This window comes from Vombatus ursinus, unplaced genomic scaffold (assembly GCF_900497805.2).
Source record: "Vombatus ursinus unplaced genomic scaffold, bare-nosed wombat genome assembly UNPS02014817.1, whole genome shotgun sequence".
NCBI lineage: Eukaryota > Metazoa > Chordata > Mammalia > Diprotodontia > Vombatidae > Vombatus > Vombatus ursinus.
Genome location: NW_020954595.1, coordinates 8959510 through 8978591, shown reverse-complemented (window position 1 = coordinate 8978591; position 19082 = coordinate 8959510).

Sequence of the window (19082 nt, the reverse complement as noted above, 5' to 3'; positions counted from 1 at the left end):
CCTCTCCAAGCCCCACCTTTTTTTCCAGCTGAGGAAAGTGAGAGCCCAGAAGGGGCATGCAACAGCTAAGTGGCAGAGATCATTACCTGTGGGATGACCAGATCTAGCTTCGGAGCTAGTTGGGAACTCAGCAGCTACCTAGTATAGCTTCCTCGTATATATAATACTTTAAGGTTTGCCAAATCATTCACGTATTATCTCACTTCCTCTTTACAATAACCCTGCGAGGTAGGTTCTTTGATCCCCATTTTCCAGATGAAGAAACTGAGACTGAGAAAAGTTAAGTGTCTTCTGACTTGCTCAGGGTCACACATCCTGGAAAGTCTGATACAGGTTTGAGCTCAGAACTTCCTGACTCCAATTCCAGCTGAGTGCTTCCAATATAGCAAAGGTTGAATAAAAGCCAGTTTAGTGACTGGTTCTCTTCCCTACACTAATGAGCTACCAAGAGAGAAGAAGGGACTGGACCAAGATCACACAGATTAGAAAGAAGACAGATGGGATTTGAAGTCAGGTCTTTGAACTCAAACTTGATTTGAGCTCATGTTGCCCATACTTATTTGCTGTCTCAGCAGGCCCTGACTTTCTTAGACCAGAAGAGACTCCTTGTGCTGCTCCAGACCTGTCAGGGCCTTTTTGGGCCTTCCTGAAGCCCCCCATTAGCCTTGGCCTACCCTTCTGATTTTCATTCCTAAAAATCAGCCATCTATCATAAAAATACAACCTGGAATAACAATCACCAAGATTTAATAAGTCACCAAAGAGTTGGAAACCCTGCTCACATATTTTTACCACCCTCAAAAACGTTTGTGATTAAATCTTTGGTGCCCCAAATCATCTTGCACCTCATTACTGGCATTATGGTGCTCATTTGGTCTCCCCTTCATTCGCCCTTTTTGGAAACCAAAACCTAGTCTTGAAAAAGCGCTTTCTGGTGGCATTTCCTCTTTCCTTCTGGGAACTGGAATTTTTTTTCTTAAAGAGCTAGAGACCATGACAGGAGGAAAACCAGACCATTGAGGGGGATACACATATGCACACACACACACACACACACACACACACACACACACACAAACACACACACATACACAAATGTACCTACAACACACTCATATATGTTTACATGTATATGTGTCTACGTATACTTATATGCCTATGTGTATGTGTATACACACATACATATATAATATATGCATATACATATATACATATACATGCACATATACATGTGCATGTACATATACATACAAATACACTTATACATACACATATACATAGACATGGACATAGACATAGACATAGACATTTACATATACATGTTATCTGTCATTATAAAATTGATCCCTGGAGCAGCTAGGTGGTGAAGTGGATAGAGCACTGACCCTGGAGTCAGGAGGACCTGAGTTCAAATTCTGCATCAGACACTTGACACTTACTAGCTGTGTGACTCTGGGCAAGTCACTTAACCTCATTGTCTAACCAAAAAAAAAAATGATCCCAAGTCCTGACTGAAGGTCAGTCACTACTGATGAATAAGATTCTGATTTCATGGGGAATTTATATCTAACATCAAGAAAACCCATAAGATACTCATGGAAACCCAGAAAAGGATAGGGCATGTCAAACTTTTAAATTCATTTTTCCAATGAATAAGAGGGCAAAACTTAAAATCTATTAGAATGTCCACTAGGTGAACAGTGTTTGGTGGAAGCAGCCCATTCTCCTATTCTCCAACATTTAAAAATCAAGCACTTCAGGAAACATGAGGTGTCCATGATTCATATGTTGTTGGGAATCACCACTCCTGCACCTGCCAGACCTCCCCATATGCCTGCTCACATAATGGGATTCCTATATTGAGGAGGCCTGCAACCTATTCTGGACCCAGGTTAAGGACCAAAGTTATTGCTTGGGAAAGCAGCCAAGTACTTGAAGTATGTGGTGGTGGTGATGGTGGGGTGGAATTGGCTGGAAAGTCTGTGGTACCTGAGCTAGGCATAGCCAAAATCAGGTGACTGAATTTCACTTCTCTAGACCTCAGTTTCTTCCTCTGTGAAATGAACAGGTAAGATAAGATCATTTCTAAGATTGCTTCTAGATATATGTGCCTTCTGAGCCCTAACTGCATCTGGGGTAAATTCAGTGGGAGCACAGAGGATAATCCCATGGTGGTGGTGGTGGTGGATGCCAGACAAAAAAGACAGTAAGATGGGAAGTCTCCTAACCTCAGTGTCCTTCTCAACTCTACACTCCCAGTAACACAACAGAGCTAACGTAGTGCCGAATAATGACATTTCTTATATATGCTCCCTTCGCTGCACTCTCACAGCCACCATCTCCTGTCACCTGGACAAGTTTAATATCCTTCAAACAGGTGTCCTTGACAAATCTCTAGTCATTCCAATCCATCCTCTGCTCAGCTACCAAGGTGGACTTTCTAAAGAGCAGGTCTGACCATGCCACTTCCCCATCCATGAGCAGCAGCCAGCCCTCTAGCCATACACTGTAGACTAAGATGGCCCCTTCCTACCCTTCCAGTCTTTTTACATTCTATTCTCTTTACACCCACTCTACAGTCCAGCAACATTGACTGGCTTATAGGGCCTCAGACAGGACCCTTTATGTACTACCTTCCTGCTTTTGCACTGTCTGTCTCTCATGCCTGGGACACTCTTTTCCCTTACCTTCACCTGCTGACATCCCTACCTCCTTTAGGTCTCAGCTGGAACCCCACCTCTTCCACAAAGGTTTTCCTGGTCCTCTTCCCCCAACATTGCTAATGCCCTCCCCTCCAAACTACCTTCATCTGCTCTGTATGTATCTCCTCACTGCTAAGTTATTTACATGTTTTCTCCCCATTGGAATATAAGCTCCTTGAGGGCAGGCACTGTATTTATAATTATGCTAAAATAAATGCCTGGCATGTGGTCAGTGCATCTTGAAATTATTGAACATATCATATGAGGAAATTGTGCCTTATTCCCATAGGAAGATCACAAGGCACAATGAGGAGATTGGGACTACATTCAGAAAGAATAATGAAAACATGATCACTCGGGAGACAAACATGTTTCAACCTGATGTTAGTGCCTGAAGGGGTGTATGGCTGTTCAGGAAAGATTAGCACTTCTGTGGCATAGTAGACAGAGCTCCAGCCTTGGAGTCAAGAGGACCTGAGTTCAAAATGACCTCAGACATGACACTTACTAGCTGTGTGACCCGGGGCAAGTCACTTAACCCGGATTGCCTCACACACACACAGACCGACCGACAGACAGACAGACAGATACACACAGATTAGCACTTCTGGTGTGAGGGTTGCCAAGACCTTTTTAAGGTTGCTTTCCACTTTCAGTGTCCAGCTGATTGACCTAACTCTCACCTATGGCTCCAAGAAGCTATAGCATGTCCAGTGGCCATACTCCAATAAACCATTGTTTGGCAGATAACCTAAACCACGTTAAGGATAACTGAGGGGTCTCAAACCATTTGGTGAGCTGGGTGTGTCTACCCCAAGCATCTCTATATAGGAAAAGGAAATAGGTTGTCCTGTGACAATCATAGGGAGCACCTCTCTTTTAGACATTGCTGGCAAGATTCTTGTCAGATGCCTTCAACAAGGAGGGAAGTGGCATCATGGTCAGCTACACTGATGATAAATTATTTAATTTGAAAAGGCTACAAACCAAGATTAAACTGAATAGAGCTGATGTACAACTTCTTGTTCACAGATGATTGTGCACTCTGTACAGCCTCTGAGGCTGAGATGCAATAGAATATGGATCAACTCTTTGCCACTTCTGCCAATTTTGGTCTGACAATTAATACCAAGAAAATACAGGTTCCCTATCAGCCAGCACCACACCATCCATACATGGTACCATTGGTTAGAGTAAATGGAGAGATTTTGAATGCTGTGGACAAGTTCATGTATCTTGGCAGCATACTTTGCAGACATGTCCACGTAGATGATGAAGTTGACACATGCATTGCTAGAGTTAGCTAAGTGTTTAAGAGGCTCTGAAGGAAAAAGTAAGAGAGAAGAGGTGTTAGACTGACTACCAAACTGGTGGTTTACAGAGCCATTCTGCTGACCTCATTGTTGTATACTTGTGAAACCTGGACAGTCTACCAGTGATATACCAAGAAACTGAATCATTTCCATTTAAATTGTCTTAGGAAGATTCTGAAGGTCACCTGGCAAAATAAGGTATCAGACACTGAGGTCCTTTCTCAAGTTGAACTGCCAGGCAATCAAACTGTACTGCAGAGAGACCAACTCCAATGGGCCAGCTATGTTTGAATGACAAATTACCTAAAATACTATTTTACGGAGAAAGTCAAGTGCTCACACAGAGGACAGAAGAAACAATACAAAGACACTCTCAAGGTCTCTCTAAAGAACTTTGATATCAGTTGTGAGACATAGGAGACATTGGCAAAGGACTACCCAGCATGGCACACCTGACTCAAAGAAGGCACTGTGTTCTATGATCAAAGTAGAATTACAGTAACTCAAAAGAAACATGAAATACACAAATTTAGAGATGTTTCCACTCCAAATGTTCATATGGACTGTTTTGTGCCCCCCACCCTGTGGTTGAGAGTTCCCAACTCGTATTGATCTGATCAACCACAGTCAGACACACTGTAACTTGCCTCTACATAGTGATGTCATTTTGGCCAACAATTTGGACAACAATTTGGACAACAACCACTAAGTGTAGTCAAAGTATGTCAATTCAACATCTAAACAACCAGTGCCTGAGGCACAGCCACAACCACCCAGTGGCAGTTCCAGCTTTGTTCTTACTCATTCAGTCACAACTACTATAGTACAAGTCTGGTTTCCTTTTTCCTGATCCAAGGGCATGAATTGACTGTCGTTTGGGATGCTTACAATGTCCTCTGCTCTCCTGGTGCCTGGCGCTCCTCCTGCGTGCTCTGTGTCCTTCATAAAATCTCAGACCTGTCAGATTCTATTACAAAGCTATAATGAGGTCCCCAATTATCATAAGATTGAGTTAGGAATTCATGACAGAAACCAAGGAATGAAGGAATGTTTGGCCAGGTCTAGATCTCTAAAATAAGTCATATGTGAGACTGCAAGGGGGAAAAGGAGGTTTGACACATAAGAAAGGTGGGAAAACCAACTATCACCTCTTTAAAGGTCTTCTCTGCCTGCGGAATGAACATTTTCTATGAAAGCCTCCAGGCTGAGTTATGTCATTGAGTATGTGCATGTGTGTGCTCATGCATTCGTGCAGAGTGCATCTTAATTATCCAGGAGGAAACTGACCCACAACCAGCCTGGTGGTGACTGGTCCATGCCCTAAGAGAATGATGCCACGCAAATCATCTGAGAAAGGTCTCTTTCCTTCTGTAGTGCTCTGCTTGTTTGACCAAACTGGGCCATCAGGGGAACAAATAGTTGGAGACAGCATAGATTTCAAGGTGAGAATGACCTCCAAGGTCATCTAGTCCAAGCCACTTGTTTTGTAGATGAGGAAACTATGGGCCAGTGAAGCAAAGATCATACAAAAAACCAAAGGTAGATTTGGGATTTGAACCCAGGCCCTTTGATTCTAAATCCAGCATACATAATACCTCCCCCAGGCAATTACATTGGAAAAGGGCCTTGGGTTCATACCATATGTGGCTCATTTTAAGGAACTGTTTGGCCTGAGAATAAAAGATGAGCACAATGAAAAGAACAGTGAAATTAGACTCAGAAGTCTTGGGTTCATGTCTCATCTCTGTCACTTACTGGAATATCTGGCCACTGGACCCAGATGGCTATGGAGGGGAAAGTAAGGCTGGCAACCTTGCACAGCCCTCCCTCACTCAAATCAAAGTCAATTGTAAGTCATGTCATCATCTCCCTGATGTCATGGTCTTCTTTGAGAATGAAGGACAGGTACAACCTGGCTCTGGACAGGTAATCTAACTTCTCTAAGCCTCAGTTCCTTTCTCTATAAAAGTAAGGGGATATTCTATCAAGGATGGGGAACCTATGGCCTTGAGGACACGTGTGGCCCTTTAGGTCCTCAAGTGTGTCCTTTTGACTGAATCCAAACTTCACAGAACAAATTCCCTTAATAACAGGATTTGTTCTGTAAAACTTGGACTCAGTCAAAAGGCTGCACCCAAAGACTTAGAATGCCACATGTGGCCTCAAAGCCGCAGGTTCCCCACCCCTGTGAGATCCCTAAAGTCTCTTCTAGCTCTAAATCTGTGATTCTGTGACCCAGAGACAATATGGTCACTGTCTTCTTGCATTTGAAACTCGGTCTTGTAGAAAATGGATTAGACATGTTTCTGACCCCAGATGCCAGAATAAAGAGCCATGGGAGAAGTAGCCAAGAGGAAAAATTAGGTTTCATTTCAACAGGCAAAAAAGAATCCACCAAGATTCCTACCATTACAACTGTCCCAGAGTGGAATGGGCTGCCCTTCACTGGAGAGCTTCAAGCAAAGGCTGAATTTCCACAGGTGGATGTTGCTAAAAATGTCTTGTATCCATACAGTCTAGATGCCCCTAAAGTCTCTTGGAAATTTGAGGTTCTGTGAAATTCATGTGTCTGGAGAAATTTGAAGTATCTGTCCAGACAGGGGGTTGCAGAACTCTTTGCATGCACACACCTCAAGCAGGAGCCTGTCAGCTTGCTGAAATAAGCATGCTTCTGGAAGTAGTTCTTCCAGAAAACATTACTTGACTTCTAAAAGACTCAAGGGAAAATTACCTTGATGGAAAACTGAACTACTGACAGGAGGAAAGGAAAAGGACTGCCTTGAGAAGACAAACTTTGGGTGCTTTTGTGAAAAGGCCTTTGCTAGGGTGGTTGCCCCCTTTACCTACATGGTGAATGTATAGGAAACATGAAGAAGAGGCAGGTAGGAGGGACAGGCAGCAGTCTGTATGACCAAGGAGACTGCCAACATGAAGGGGATCATGTGTCCATCGGAGCTTTGAAATGTTTATAAGTTCTTCTTACTGTGTTTTCTGTCTCTGTGAATTTTTTGTCTTTGTCTTTTGTCTCTTGCTTTTGGGTGACGGATTAGTAGCAATACAATCCGCTGATATAGAGTATATTAACATTCTGACCTGGGAAAGAAATGTTAAGGTCTCTCTTTATGGGAATAGGGAAGGAGAGCCTTTTATTCTTCCGTTAGATAAATTAAGAAGAGTGGCATGGTCCAGTATTACACTGCCTGAAGGTAGGCTGGTAACTTCAGGGGACACACACACACACACACACACACACACACACGTATATATGTGTACACACATGTATGTATACATGTACACGATGTACTTATACATGCCTGTATCTATGTAACAAATACACATGTATACACATGTATGTGTATACCTATATACATGTATGTACACAAATACATACACAAAATCAGCTGTACGTTCTTTGAGAGCAGGGACTGTTTCATTCTTGTCTTTGTATTCCTAGATCTTAGCATAGTGCCTGACCCATAGCCTTTAGTTAAAAGCCTTCTAATTGATTGATTGACCTTGGGTCACACAGCTCATTTTTTTTCCCCCACACAGCTCATTTTAAGAAATATATTTGTTGACCAAGAGGTAGTTTCTCTACTTGGCAAAGCCACTCATTTCACACAAAGGGAGGATCAGTGAAATTTTTCCCTGGACAAAATATAGCACCAAAGCAAGAAAGTTTTGCTGTTGGCTTTGTGTACGTGAAGACTGGAAAGTGGGGTAGGTGGGTAGAGGAAAAAAAATGGCTTTTCCCCTTAGCTTGTCTTTTCTTCTGGTACAAATTAATTCACATACGAAGCCAGAGAGATCGTGAGAATGGGGAACCTCTGAAGCAATATCTAATCAAGATGACCACAGCCAACCATCACCGGGCAAGCTGTGAAACCTAGAAATCACTACAATGGAGCAGCAAACCCTCACACCCCTTGGAGAAAAAGCAGAGCCAGAGGAGGGAAGATGTCAGCAGCATGAGGACATTAGTAGAAAGCTGGTGCTTTTATACTGTTAGAACCCAGGAGCTGCCCTATTAAATTGTACCCTGGCTACATGCATTCCCTACATATCGCCTACTTATACGTGATCCCATATTGACTCCCATACTGACTCCCAACATTAATGGAGTCCCTCAGTCAGTCAACAAGCAATTAGTGTGGTGTGTGTATCTATGTAAATATATATGTATACATATATGTGTGTGTGCGTGTGTGTGTATTTAGAGATGGTGCCCAGATTTATGGGGTTATTGTTTTCCTGCAATTTCTTTTCCTGTGTTTTTAATTAAGTGCCTTTACATTGACCTAATTTTGTCTTCCAACTGAAAAGGAGAAAAGATATCAGTGGCAGCTCATGCTCTTTGCTCTTTAGCAGATGTGGATCTAGATAGCACTATACTGAGAGCTGGTGGCATCTATATTAGGGGCCCTGATTAAGACAGCGGGGTGCTCCAGCTGCTTTAGAAGTGTCAGGGTATGTATTATAAGTAAGGAAACCATCTTCTATCCTCCACTAGCAGAGGACAGCAGTACAAAGGGAGATTGCCAATAAGGGACCATCAACAATGGCCTCGCTGTTCAGTCATCCTGAGAATGTATGGCCCGAGAAAAATGGTAGGGCCCTGGAAATCACTCTCCATTCTGTACCCATTGCTTCCCTGTTGATAAGTATAGGAGAAGAAAGAATACCAGAAGATGACACCTGCAGGTTGAAGATGTGCAAAGGCAAAACCAAGGATATGAGTAGAAAATCATAGGCTAACCATTCCTGGATGAAGTGATCTGGACGTATTTGGGATGCAGATCTCCTGTTACTGGGCTGTCTGACTTGCATCTCCTCATTCAAATCTCTCTCATGACACAAGTGCACACAAATAGTCACAAGAAAGCACCGGAAGAGACTGAGCTGGAGCAAAAGGTCACTAAAGACCATAATCTGTAACTGCAGCATGGATAAGAGATCCAACAATAACAGTCACATACAAGTTTGGAACAAGATTCTCCTCTGCCCTGTCATTACTCTGAGATATGAGCAACGAGAAAGAGGCAGCTGGAATGGAGGATCCTCTTGATGCTTGCCAAAGTAAGCATGTTTGTGCAGGAAAGGGAGAAGGGAGAAGAAGCCCACACGGCATGTTTGCTGTCTTAAATAAAAGGAGAATTGATGTGCCAGTATAGCCAGTAGAGGCTAGGGCCGAGGTAGGAGTTCTGCATATGCTGACTCCTAACTCTATCACTCGAGTATTTCACGAATAGCGCTTCATCAGCTGGGAGCGTGTGGTTACCCTCTGACTTTCAAATCACTTGCCATATCATTTTGTCTTTCCTTTCAGGCCAAAGCTTTGCCCTTCTGCTGCTCCATGTCACCTGGTTTGTAAAGTTAGAGAGCAAGCAGTATGAAGCTCATTCCCCCAGGTGATGGTGGAATCATCCATCATAAGGAAATGCAAAAGATTCAACTTGTAAGAAACTTGGGATGACTGATGCTGATATCTCTGTGCTTTAATCTATGGTCAACCTTCTCCTGCAGCTCAAAAGAAATCAGGAATATGGATTCAGAGCATATTTCACCCTTAACTCCCAATTGGACTTTTTCTTTTTCTTTTGGAATTGAATGAATGAATGAATGAATGAATGAATGAATGAATAAAAGAGTAATTGTTGTTAATTGTCATAAAAGCATGTGGAGATGGAAGATTTTTTTTTTAGGCCATTGGGGTTAAGTGATTTGCCTAAGGTCACACAGCTAGTAAGTGTCAAGTGTTTGGTCTGAGGCCAGATTTGAACTCAGGCCCTCCTGACATCAGGGCTGGTGCTCTATCCACTGCACCAACTAGCTGCCCCCAGGAGATGGAAGATTTGATGTTTTCTCTGATCCCCACAATTTCTCAAAATTCTCCAAAACAGAAATTATGTCCCAAAGATAAAGCAATTTCTGCTGATCCAGAACCCAGGAAAAAAGTTCAAAAATAATGAACTGATGCCTACCCTGAGCTCATCAGCACCTTCTTCCCCTCTGCCCACCATTCTATTCTCAGTGAAACTGCACTAGCTGACCCAAGGACTTGCAATAAAAACCAATCCTATACCCTGTCCCCCTTCCTCTCTCCACTGCCAGGGCTAAGTGACTGGCACCATGGCAGCACCCTGTGCTGCAAAAGATTATTTTGTAGAAAGGAGGAACACAGAGAATAGGGCAGGACATATGACTGTGCTTGAAAACAGCTCAAATACGGCTGTTGCCAAAAGTCACTTGGTGCAGAGACCTAGGCTGGTGAACTGTGAATTGACTAGTGTTAAAGGAGACTGAGAGTATGTGATCTAGTCCCAAAGGAAACCATGATCAAAGAGGAGAGAGTAAGGAAGTGAGCAATCCGGGGGGGGGGGGGGGCAAAAAGGTAGAAAATTAAAATTATCAAAGACCACAAGATGAAGAACTCAAGTAACTCGGAAGAGAAGCAGATAAACCAATAGGAAAAACATTAAACAACCTAAGGAATTATAGCCCCCAGATCTAGTAGATTAGTTCAGTCATTTATGACTGAATATTGTAAAAACAAAACCAATCCAATACTTGAAAAGACAGAAGATTCTGTGAAATTTGAGAATATAGATCTACAACATGCTTTTCCTGAGCAGATTAAAGAGAAATGGAAATTCCAACAGTGTCATTTATAGTCTGCACAGGAAAAAAATTGGGCATGATAGAAAAAAAAACTTGAATCTGCTGACAAGTTTCACCAAAGAAACTGAGGAGAGACCAATTGATCAGGAATGCAAATATACAAAAGTGAAGGATAATGTAGAAGAAGAGAAGGGAAAAAAAATAACAGTAACATTAATAGAAAATTCACTCTCTCTGCAATAAAAACATACTGCTCTCAAAGAAAATATGCACAGACATATCCTAAGGATTATAGTTCTCTTGGAAGAACACAGCAGGTCCAAAAACCTGAATACAATAATGCAGGAAACAATATCCCCCAAAGCTGTCCAGAAATTCTGATCAGAGAAAATGAAACACCAATTGAAAACATACATATATGGCCTCCAGAAAACAAACAAACAAACAAACAAACAAACAACAAAAACAAAAACAAAACTGCAAACTCCAACACATATAGCGGTTAAAATTAATAATTCAATTCAGAAATAAGTTCTGCAAGGGACCAGGAGAAAGACATTCAAATTAAAAGGAAAAAAAGTCAAATAACAAAAGACTATTCCATATCCACCAGAAAACAGAGGAGGCAATGCAGTATTGTATTCTGAAGAGCATCAAAACTCAGGTTTCAGCCTAGGGTGATCTCCCCTGCAAATCTGATCTTGACCATGAATGAAAAAAGATGGATGTTCAATAATTAAGAGGGATTTAAACATTCTGAGGAAGAAAATCAAACCTAAAGAGATTATTTGCTTCTGAAATAATCTAGACATCACAAATTCAGAAGGGATGAATGATTGCAACAGCCAAAGACACCAACAACAGGAACGCGACAGCAGAGAAACTACTAAGACATTTCTTTCTAAAAATACACAAGATAAGGGTGAAGGTAGAAGTCAGATAGAGGTGACAATGGAAAGGCGACCCCTCATGGGGCACTGTGGACAGAACCCAGTGACACTCTGTCTATAAAGGAAACAATGTTTTGGTTTGTTTTTTGTGGAACTGCATTACAAAATGGAAGGGTGCATGAAGGATTGAGGAGAACTGAGAGAGAAAGGGGATTGCGTGATATGCTAGAGTCAAATTAATTTATCAATAAACATTTATTAAGCAGCTATTATGTTGTAGACCAAATGGAAAAGGAAGTTCAAAAGTTCACTGAAGAAAATGCTTCCTTAAAAATTAGAAGGGAGCAAATGGAAGCTAATGACTATGAGAAATCAAGACATTATAAAACAAAGCCAAAAGAATGAAAAAGGAATAGAAAACGATGTGAAATATCTCATTGAAAAAACAGCTGACCTGGAAAATAGATCCAGGAGAGAGAATTTTAAAATTATTGGACTATCTTAAAGTCATGATCAAAAGAAAAAGAGCCTAGACATCACCTTTCAAGAAATTATCAAGGAAAACTGCCCTAATATTCCAGAACCAGAGGGCAAAACAGAAATTGAAAGAATCCACCGATCTCTTTCTGAAAGAGATCCCCAAAAGAAAACTCCTAGGAATATTGTAGCCAAATTCCAGAGTTCCCAGGTCAAGGAGTAAATATTGCAAGCAGCCGGAAAGAAGCAATTCAAGTATTGTGGAAACACAATCAGGATAATACAAGATTTAGCTGCTTCTACATTAAGGGACCGCAGGGCATGGAATATAATATTCCAGAGGGCAAAGGAGATAGGATTACAACCAAGAATCACCTACCCAGCAAAACTGAGTGTAATCCTTCAGGGGAAAAAATGGTCATCAGTGAAATAGAGGACTTTCAAGCATTCTTGATGAAAAGACCAAAGTTGAATAGAAAATTTGATTTTCAAATAGAAGATTCAAGTGGAACATGAGGATGTAAACAGGAAAGAGAAAAACATAAGAGACTTATTAAGGTTGAACTGTTTACATTCCTGCATGGAAAGATGATATTTGTAACTCATGAGACCTTTGTCAGTATTAGGGTAGTTGGAGAGAAAAAATTATAGATAGATAGATAAATAGATAGATAGATAGATAGATAGATAGATAGATAGATAGATAGAGGGCACAGGGTGAGTTGAAGATGAAGGGGTGATATCTGGAGAATAAAATTAAGAGGTGAGAGAGGATTATCTGGGAGAAGCAGAAAGGGAGAGGTAGAATGGGGTAAATTATCTCACATAAAACAGACAAGAAAAGGCTTTTACATTGGAGGGGAAATGGGGAAAGGTGAGAGGGTATGAGTGAATCTTATTCTCATTGGATTTGGCATAAGGAGGGAAAAATATACACACTCAGTTGGGTATGGAAATCTATCTTACCCTACAGGAAAATAGGGGGAAAGGAATAAGAGAACAGGGGGATGACAGAGGGGAAGGCAGATTGGAGGAGGAGGTAGTTAGAAGCAAACACTACTAAGGAGGGACAGGGTCAAAACAGAGAATAGGGGGTGGGATAGGATGAAGGGAAATATAGTTAGCTTTTTCACAAAATGACTACTATGGAAGTGTTTTGCATGGCTACACATATATAACTTTTACCGAGTTGTTTGCCTTCTCAACGAGGGTGAATGGGAAGGGAGGAAGGGAGAAAATTTGGAAACCAAAGTTTTAAAAACATTTTTTTTATAAAGCAGTTGGGGTTAAGTGACTTGCCTAAGGTCACACAGTTAATAAGTGTCAAGTATCTGGTATGAGACTGGATTTGAACTCAGGTCCTCCTGAATCCAGGGCTGGTGCTCTATTCACTGAGTCACCTAGCTGCCCCTTAAAAACAAATGTTAAAAATTATTTTCACATGCAACTGGTAAATAAGATATACAGGCAATGGGGAATAGAAATCTATCCTGCCTTACAAGAAAACAGAAGGGGAAGGTGGATAACAGAAGGGGGGGATAGAAGGGAGGGCAGATTAAGGGAAGGGGTATTCAGAATGCACACCATCTTGGGATGGGGGGAGGGACAAAATGGGGAGAAAATTTGGGACCGAAAATCCTGTGGAAGTGAATATTGAAAACTAAAAATAAATAGATTAATAAGAATCAGGAAAAAAGTGAAAATAGAAACAAGTACAAAATGCTCTTTTTAGCATTCAAAGCCCTTCATAACTTTGCCCTCTCCTACCTTTCAAATTTTTTACATCTTACTCACCAAGATAAAGTGTTGAATCCAGTGTTACTGACCTCTTGGCTGTAGCACAAATAAGATGCTCTAACTCTCAGCTCCAGGGATTTTTTCTGGCTATCCTCCAGGACTGGAATGCTTCTTCTCCTCTACCCGGTCTACTGATCTCTCTGGATTAATCTAAGTTCCAACTAAAATCTCACCTTCTACATGAAGCTTTTTCCTACCCTTCTTACTTCTAGTGTCTTCACCCTGTTAATTATTTTCTTTCTAACCTGTACATAGTTTGCTTTGTATGTATTTATTTCTTGTCTCCCCCATTAGATTGTAAGCTCCTTGAAGACAAGGATTGTTTTTTGCCTATTTTTTTTTGTATCCACAGTGCTTGGCACATAATAAATGTTTATTGGAACTTAATAAATGTTGATTGATTCCATGAAAAATACAGAGAATAATGAGTGACTAGATAATTACAGGGGACATGAACTGGAAAATGAGTGCCTAGATTAGACACAGAGAGAATGGATAATAAACAAGAATGAGATAAATCTAGTCTAGAAGGGATACAAAGAATAAAATAAAAAAGGTTAAAAATTTAAAGGAAGGTGAGGAAGAGGGAATCTTGACTGAGGAAAAAAAAAGGAAGAAATAAATAACCAGATAAAAGCAGGAAAGAAAAAGGAATTAATAAGCAAAACTCCAAAGGGAAATGGATAACAAATGGGAGGGAGGATCTGAGGTGAAAAGAAAAGTTCCACTGAGAATAAAGCCACCTTAAGAAAAGATAAGTTATAGTAACTGGAGAGACATAGCACTGTGTTTACAGCAGAATAGGTAAATTATAGCTAGAAGAAAAAAACAGTATTAGAGACAAATGGAGGACAATAAAAACATAATTATCATAACTTTAAATGTGAATGGATAAAACAATGCAATAAAATGAAAAAAAGACTGAAAAATGAATAAGAAAACAAACTCCTACAATCTATTGCTTACAAGAAATACATTTAAAAGACAAATATATACAGAAAACAAAACTGAGGTAATGGGGGAAAATTACTGTGAATCAAGTGAATAAAAAAAGCAGATGTTGCAATCATGTTGTCTGATAAAGCAAAAAAAATCAAAAGATAAAGAGGGATAAACAAACAAACAAAAAACACTACATTAAACTGAAAAGAACAATAAGCAACAAACTACTATGAGTAATGAACTTATATGCTACAAATGTCTGAGCATCCAAATTCATAAAGGATATCTTAACTTAGCCACAAGAAGACATAGACAGTAACAGTTTTGGATAAAGGTAACAGAAAGAAAAACAAAAAAGAAAATTGTGGAACCAAACAAATTTTTGGAGAAATTAGATCTTAAAAAATTATATCTTCTAAATGGGACTACAAAAGAATATACCTATTGTTCAGTACCATAAGGAACTTTAACCAAAAAGATGACCATGAAGTAGAACACAGAGATAGTGTAAGTAAATATAAAAAAGGAAGAAAGCAAATACATAATTTACAAGCCATAAACAATAAAAATAATCACAAATGAAAGACACAGACCTAAATGGAGATTTAACAACAAAATTTTAAATTATGAGTAATCAAAGAGCAAATCATAGAAACAATAATTATGTGAAAGAGCGTGATAATGATGAAACAATATGCTAAAATTTCTATATTGTGGCTAAAGCAGTCCTTGGGAAGGGATCATATCTCTACAAACATAAATGAACAAAATAAAAAGGAGACAATTAATGAATTAAATAAGCATTAAGATATAAAAAAACAAATAAAAAACCTAAAATAAGAACAAAAGGAATTATTTAAAATTACAAGAAAATAAATAAATTGGAAACAAAACATAGAAATGATAAATAAAATTAAAATCTGGTTTTTTGAAAAGATTATTAAAATTGATAAACTTTTAGTTAATCTGATTTAAAAATCAGAGTATGGAAAATCATAATAATAAAATAGCAAGTGAGCAAGATGAAACCACAACAAAACCAGGAGAAATAAAAATGATAATACTCCATATTGTCCAGAGTTATATGTTAACAAAACACAAAAGAAATAGAGGAATTGGTTCAAAACTTCATATGCACACACCCACACACCCACACACACATGTATATATATATATATATGTACACTGTAAGAAGACCAGATAGAGATTTTAAATGTCCCAGTCTCAGAAAAGAAAATAGATGAAGCAGTAAAGGATCTAGAAAAGAAAAACTCCTGGTCTTGGTGTATTCACAAAAGAATTGTCTTTATTTTTAAAGAAAATCAGTATTCATACTTAACAAATTATTCTCAAAAATTGAGAAAGAATGCACTCTAACAGATTTTTTTTTAATGAGACATAGTTCTTATACTTAAACCAGGGAATGATAAGACTAAAAACAAAAATCAAAACAAATGGGAAAATGTCATTAATGAACATTGACTCAAAAATTTTAAATAAAATCCTGCCAGAGTACAGAAATCTATCCAGGAAGTAATTCATTATGTCTAAGTAGAATTCCATCCAGGGATGCAAGGATAATTCAACATTAGGAAAACAATCAAAATTATTTATCATATTAAAAATAAAAAAAAATTCAAAACCATATGATTATGTCAGTAGATGCAGAAAAAAGCCTTTGGCAAAGTACATGACTCGTGCTAAAAACCTTATAAAATACCGGTACAGAGGGACTTTTTTTAATATCATAAAAAAAGCATCAGTCTAAAACTAAAATCAAACATCATATGCAATAGGGATACATTAGGTTTTTTTTTGCACTAAATATTGGATAGAAGCAAGGATTCCCATTCCTCCCTTAGTATTTGATATAATCCTGGAAATGCTAGAAATAATAATAAAAAAGAGAAATTAAAGGCATAAAGATAGGAAAAGAGAAGATAAAACTATACTATTTGCTAATGGTATGATGGTATGCTTGGAAAATCCTCTGGAATCAGCCAACATAATAATTACGACAATAGCTTCAGTAAAGTAGCAGGCAACAAAATAAATCCTCAAAAGTCAATAATATTCCTATATAATTATACTAAAATCCAAGAAACCATACTATAAAGGGAAATTCCATTCCAAATAACTACAAAATGCAGAAAATAACTGAGGATAGACCTACTAAAGCATACAAAATATATTCATTTATAAAGTTCTCTTTAAAATAAACAAACAAAGAAGGAGCCATGCAAACAGCTGGAAGATTATTCAGTGTTCATGGCTAGGCTGTGCCAATATAGTAAAAGTGACAATACTGAAAAAGTTAAATTGCACTTTTAGTGCTATGCCAATCAAATTGTCAATGAGATATTTTATAGAACTTGACAAAATAACAAAATTTATTTGAAATAATAAAATATACGGAATAATGAAAGAAATTATGAAATAAAGTATGAAATGATGGGGGAATGGCATTTCTACCACTAAAACTACATTATAAAGCAGCAGCAATCAAAACCATCTAGTATTTTTTTTAATAGAGAAATTGATTAACATAACAAACTAGACAAGGGAGAAGTAGAAGCAATGAAACTCAATAATGTTGTATTTGATAAAGTGGAAAACATAAATTACCTAGGAAAAAATCATTATTTGATTAAAAAAAATCTGCTGAGAAAACTGGAAACCAGTCTAGCAATAAATAGGCTTAAACCAACACCTTACACAATACTCAACAATACATTCTAAATGGCTATGTGACCTTAATATTAGAGATCATTTTACATATATATATATATATATATATATATACACACACACATACAACACACATTATATATATAATAGACAGTTAAAAGAGAAAGAAGAAAGTAGGCAAAGAGAGGAAGTAGAGGAGAGAGTGAGGAAGGGAAAGGAAGAGAAAGGAAGGAAGGAAGGAAGGAAGAAAAGAAACATGTATTAAGGACCTATTATAGGTGATTTGCACTAGGCTAAACACTATGCAAATGAAATGTCAATTTATCCTCACAACAACACTGAGAAGAAGGTGCTATAATTATCCCCTTTTTACAATGAGTATACTGAGGCAGAGAGTATTTGACTTGCCCAGAATCACACAGCTAGTAAGCATCTGAGACTGGATTTGAACCCAGATCTTCCTTACTCCCAACCTAATACTAAGGAACTCATATTCTAATTTTAGATCAATCGATAGTTAGATAGATAGATAGATAGATAGATAGAGGAGGCCATTAAGCAAAGGATGGATGACCATTAATTGGGTGAGTTATAGAGGGGAGGGGGTTCTTGAACTGGTATTAGTCTACCTCTCAGGTGCCCCTAATTCTGAGTTTGTGTGAATCAGCATCATACCCTGTATATAACTTACAACTCTACCCCTGTACTTTTCCAAAGAGAATGGAATGTCAGATCTGCCACTTATCACCCTTATGAAATTAGATAAGTCACAAAATCTCACTGTTTCTCAGTTTTCTCACCTATGCAGTAAAGGGATCAGACTGGAAGATCTTGAAGATCTCTACAAGCTCTAGGTGTGAAGTCATATAATGAGGGAGTTTGTGTAGAATTATGTTTTCTATCCCCTTCCATTTAAAAAATCTTGAAGAGCTTTATAGTAATATCCCTCCTCCTCTTCCTCATATCACTCCAAAGTCTCCCCATTTCCCCATATGAAGATCCTCTGCCACTCCAAAGTTCAGAAATTCTCCTAAGGTCATTGAGTCACAAGCGAGGTAAGGAATTAACTTCAGGCCCCAGATGGTGAGCTCCAAATGTTTGCTTTTAGCATGATCTATCTATCTCCAGTGGCTTTTGGTGTGCTGGTGGGGGCATAATCATTGCCCAAGAGCCAGGGTTCATGGGGAGGAAATTTCTCTCCTTCTAATTATATTCAGTGGAATCCCTGTACCATTTCAAATGTCTAAAACTATTTCTCACATCTTGAATTTGGCCAAACCCAAAGCACATTCTACAGATGTTTTTCTCCTTAGCTCTTAAGGCTTCATAGATTTCAAATGTAATTGGGCATTGGTGATTAGTCGGCCTGTCACTCATTGGAACATTGTTTTGCAAAAGCCGTCTTGATGCAAAGGAGTCCCTAGGGACTCTGAAATGCATGTTTTGAAAGCCTGTCCCTTTGAAGTCTGAATTGGTACTTTGGCAAAGAGAGATGGGCATGGGACCTCAATTCAATTCTATGCTGAAACTTTATGTAGTTAGAATGAAATCTCCACTGGGAAACAAATGTTCTTTATCTGGGGGAGCAGACTTGGGCATGAGCTCATCTAATCTGAGCTCAGAAAAACTGGCCTAACTGAGTGAAAATAAACTCT